A 5,680-nucleotide genomic window follows, 5' to 3' on the forward strand; every position below is an offset into this window, starting at 1 on the left:
GTGCGAAGGTGTAGCTGGTGGGTCCCAGCAGTCGGGGGGTGAATTGTTTTTTTTTGGACGCACTTCCTTGCGTGCGAAGATGTAGCTGGTGGGTCCCAGCAGTCAGGGGGATGAATTGTGTTTTTTTCGGGCGCACTTGCTTGCGTGCGAAGATGTAGCTCGTGGGTCCCAGTAGTCAGGGGGCGAATCATTTTTTTCGCGAAATACGGTGGCCCGTCCGGTGGGTCCCCGCTGTCAGGTGGAGGAATAATTATTTTGCGCGTAATAAGGAGGCACTTACTTGCGGCTGTCGTGGACCCAGCTGTCAGCCTCTCCACGTACAGTCCACATCCGATGGAAGTCGTTCCTTGACCACGTTGACCACGCCGCACCGAGAGCACCACGGCGGTGGACGACGGCGAGGCCTAGGAAGGGGACGACGCGGAGCCAAGGAAGACACGGCAGTGGATGCACACGCGGAGAGGAGTACGAGGGTTCACTGGTTCGGCTACGCTGCCGTCGCCGCAGAATAACAGGGGGTGTGGGTGAGTGGAGGGATGGCCTGGCCAGCGGTGGGAGTAGTAGGGGGCGGTGAGGCCTCCGCGGCAGCACAACCGGCCACGGGAGGTAGGAGCAGGCGGCACGACCGGCGCTGCTTTGGGCGGCTGGAGCAAGAAGACCAGGGGTTGAAGAATCACGGCGGTCGTTGGATGGACATCGTACGGTCACTGCAGCTAGAATCTTTTATATTGACTAAGTTGATAAAGCCCTTGGTACGTCAACTTAGTAGGCCCACAGGTCAGCTTCCGAAATGGTGCGCCCCAGATGTCAGGGGGATGAATCATTTTTTGGGCAGGTGAAGCTAGAATATCCGAGATTAAAGAAGAAGCACGGCATCCGTTGGATGGACATCCAACGGCCACTGCTGCTAGAACCGTGTGTTGACTATAAGTTGACAAAGCCTTGCATACCCGTCAACTCTGTTTTTTTAGGGGACGCGTCAACTTAGTAAGGCCAGAAGTGTGTGGCAGAGAACTTATAGCCCATTTGAGATTTGTAAGAATGTGTAGCCCATTTTTGAATTCTAATAGAATTTACTACAGCCCATTTACAGTTTGTTAAAAGTACAACCCATTTCAACCAACCGATCAAAACAGAATTCAATAAAATTTCCCACATTTTGATGGGATCCGAATATTTTTATCCCGAAATTTTAGTCAGATTAAATACAATTTCAATATAAATTTATATTGCTTAAAAATCCAATGAAACATTCCACTCGCAACAATTAATGAAATTAAAATTTTCAATATTCCAAAAATAATATTCTATAAAGTAATCACTGTTTGGTGAATTTTTTATAGTTACTACCCAGTTTTTATAATTACATCCCATTTATTATTTCTTAAAGCCCATTTTCTTGTTAAGCCTAATGCATCCCTCCTAGGAAAGATTTGCAGCCCAGCGGGGCGGAGAATAACAACTTGACCTTGCCTGGGTATTCCTAAAAAAAGTATAGCTGGGCTAGCCATTTTCAGCTTGAAAAAAATTAATATCTGGGCTGGATATCTGGCCTGGGCTAGACGGGCCACAGCCCGCCTAGTTAATACCTGCAGTGATGTTTTCGTTGTTGTTCAGAGGAGAAAAATTAATATCTGGGGTAAACATCAAAAAACTCTGCAGTGCTCACACCTCAAAAACAGAAATACTGCTCGAGCTGCTTGGTCCCAGCTGTCGGCCGCTTCTTGTGCAATTCTCTCATTTATTGACTACTCCCTCCTTTCCGGATTATAATGCTCAATTCAAAAATCTCACCAATCAAGGTAGATGGCGAGTGGTGGAATACTTTTTCTAGTTTTGCAAAAGCACCTAATTAATGCTCTTGTTATCCTCAAAAAATTATGTTTATCAATGCTTAATTGTAATGCATGCATGCATAAAGTACATGCATTGGTCAATTTTCTCTTAATACTTGCATGCAATGATTTAATGCACCTTGGAATCTGAACATGTGATGGAAGACAACCAAATTGAGCCTTATAAAATGGAAAAACTAAAATTTTGAGATAAGCCCTATAAATCGGAAAGGAGGGAGTACATAGGTAGACAATGGTGTGGGACCGTGATGTCAGGAAACCAGGAGGAAGCAAAATAAATTATAGTTATATATATATATATATATATATATATATATATATATATATAATAAGGAGGCACTTGCGTACTTGAGGCTATGGACCTGGTGGGTCCCCATTGTCATCATATCCAAGTAAAGTGATCTCCTCGCCCGTGTGCGCTTTCCGCCCGAAACAGTCAGCGCCGGCCGCCCCGCTTCCCGGTGTAGGCGATTGCTCCGCCTTCAAACGACACAAGTGTCGTCCGTCCGTCCATCTGCCACACACATTAATGGTACGCGGTTGCCGAGGCGGCTACTCCAGCATCACGCGTCCGTCCCTCCGCCTGCCCACCATTGCTATATAAACTGCTGCGCCGGCCATAGCCGCAGTCATCCACATCCGTTGCCTTTCTCCTGTCCACACCACTACTGCCCACCATGGCTTCCTCGCGCTCCGGCGCTCTTTGGGACGGGCGGACGACGGACCACAAGGAGATAGCAGCCGTTGCTGCCGACCGGCTGGCCGGCAGGCAGCCGGAGAACGACGACGTCCCAATGGAGAACATGGTAGTCGACGATCCAGCGCCAACCCCCTCCTCCGCGCCATCCTCGCCGGTGCATTGCACCATGACCATCGGCGAGGCCCGTGCCCAATATATGGACAGGGTGAGGCAGATGCGTGAGGAGGAGTTCCGGGAGGCGCAAACCGACGCCGCCTACAACCACCATCTCCTCTAGGAGCACCTGCAAGCGGAGGAGCAGATCACCGCGGAGCGGGCGGAGCAGGAGGCGCTGCTCGACTCATACCGCTCCGCCCACAAGGGCCGCCTTGAGCGCTGGCAGTACCGCATGCGGGTGGCGGAGGCTGCGGCCGCCTACAAAGAGGCTAGCAAAGAGGGCGATGAAGCGGGCGAGGCGCTGTTTGGCGAGACCGAGGACGAGGCAGAGGACAATGCCGGCTCCGACGAGTCCCCGCTCCGCTGGCATCGACGACGCCCTGCTCCACCGACGCCCCGCGGCGCCAACAACGAGGCAGAGCACACCGCCGGCTCCGCCGAGGCCCCGCGGCGCCAACAACGAGGCAGAGGACACTGCCGGCTCCGCTGAGGCCCCGCCCCGCCAACAACGAGGCAGAGGACATCGTCGGCTCAGCCGAGGCCCCACCATGCCAGCAACGTGGGGGAGGATTTCCACCGCTCCGCTGAGGCGCCGCCCGCCGGCAACGAGACAGAGGCATCGCTGGCTCCGTCGAGGCCCCGCCCCGCTGCCAACGAGGCCACGCCACATAGAAAACGAGGAAGAGTAGAACATGGTAGGTCGCCGCCGCTTGGGTCCAAGTGAGGCCACCGCTGCTACCCTCCGGTTGAAGCCAAGCTAGGCGGGTTGACCATTGACGGCCGGTTAGCTTCTTGGCGGCGACGTGAAGTCGGAGAGCTGCGCTGGAGAAGAACGCTGCTTCTACTTAACTGCTGGTGCAGTTGGCTGACTGACACGTTGTCAGGACCCCGACTCGATGTCACATCGATCTAGCCTGTAGCACCTCATATCACTTTGCGGCCTCACGCACGGTATCCCCACGGGTGTCGCCTTACCTTTGCCCGGGACCGTTTGCGTCTTTTGGCTCACGTATATGATAGTGTCGCTAGCATCCATATGATAAGGAGCCCGGGCTGACATGACTAGTCGTAAACCCAAAGTGGCACAGACTTACAGGGACAGGCATCCATGACCCAGCATCGAACGTGTCGGTCATCAGCGAGTGAATCCAGGCTGTAGCACTGGGCTAGCAGGACTCCGGTGAACCGGGCTGTAGCGGGCTAACAGGACTCCGGTATTCATCGCGTGACATTTCCCCGAAGGGACAGACACAGGAACGAAGAAGGACACATGCCGGCCAGCCTAAGTGTTCCGGAGCAGTAGCAAGCTACCATGGTTCAGTGGAAACATTAGGAGACATTTCCCGGTAAGAGAGGCTACTAAAGATAAACAACTAGATGGTCAGATCCCACACATACCAAGCATTTCAATAACATACACACAATATGCTCGATATGTGCAAATACAACATGGCATCACAACATGACTCTATGACTCAAGTAATTTATTCAATAGGCTCCGAGGAGCGAGATATTACAAACATAGGTCTCATGACCCAACATTCAGAGTATACAAGTCCAAGCACAAGCGGAAGCTATTATGTCTGGGTACAGACATCTATAAATGAAAAAGGCCGAGAAGCCTGACTATCTATCAGATCCTGCCGAGGGCACAAGATCGTAGCTGAGGTATCAAGCTAAACGTCGAAGTCCACGCGAAACTACTAGTGAGACCGAAGTCTCTCTGCAAAACATAAAATAGGCAAACGTGAGTACAAATGTACCCAGCAAGACTTACATCAGATCTATCTACACATGCATCATTATCAACAAAGGGATGGTGGGGTTTAACTGCAGCAAGCCAGCTTTGACTCGGTGGCTATCCTAAACTACGACTGCAAGCGACTCTTTTGAGGTGGCGCACACGAGTCCACATATTCACCATATCAATACACCACTATGGATCCGCTCCCGTCTCCCTACGAGAACGCCATCCATAGCACTCACGCTTATCTTGCGCATTTTAAAGTATCCACTTTCATTTGTCTATGAACTGATATAAGCAACCCAGAAGTCCTTTACCGCGGACACGGCTATTCGAATAGATCATATTAACCCTGCAGGGGTGTACTTCTTCACACACGCTCTCACCACTTACCGCCGTTTACACGACATGTACTCGGCAACCTTCAAGCGGAAGCCCAACGTGGGTGTCGGCCACGGCCTGCCTAAACACTCGAGTCTCTAGTCCAGGTTTATCGCCTATTCGGGTTCCATCCATGAGGAGATCCGGCCGGAGTTTCGCTCACAGCCCCAAACGATGTGTACAGGGTTCCATGACACCAAACGGGCGCCCGGTTTACCCGGCCACGTGCCTACCGCATCACAGCCCACCCCTACGGTCAGAGCTGCGCACGGCCTCCAGCATACTACAAACACCAGAAACTACTTGCAACTCCTGGACAGAGGACAAGGGTGATTAAGAAGCCAAGAGGGTCCATTGGTTTCGGGCCCAATGCGTGGTAGTAGCTGAATCATGGATCACAAACACAGAACTCAGTTCCTGAGGACGGCTGCAATGAGACAACCCACCATGTACTCCTACATGGCCTCTCACCGCTACCTTTATCAAATCGTGTTCACACACTTAGCTCACACACAGTAGGACATGTTCACACACCTCTGATTCATCCCCGATGAATCAGACCTGACTCAACTCTAAGCAGTAGCAGGCATGACAAACAAGCATGAATGAGTAGGCACATCAGGGCTCAAACAACTCCTACTCATGCTAGTGGGTTTCATCTATTTACTGTGGCAATGACAGGTCATGCAAAGGATAAAGGGGTTCAGCTACCGCAGCAAGTAACAGATGAATCGGTGTTGTCCTAATGCAGTAAAAGAGAGCAGGAGCGAGAGAGTAGGATTGTATCGGAATGAACAAGGGGGTTTTGCTTGCCTGGCACTTTTGAAGATAACATTGAGTCTT

This window comes from Triticum dicoccoides, chromosome 5B (assembly GCF_002162155.2).
Source record: "Triticum dicoccoides isolate Atlit2015 ecotype Zavitan chromosome 5B, WEW_v2.0, whole genome shotgun sequence".
NCBI classification, from domain to species: Eukaryota; Viridiplantae; Streptophyta; class Magnoliopsida; order Poales; family Poaceae; genus Triticum; species Triticum dicoccoides.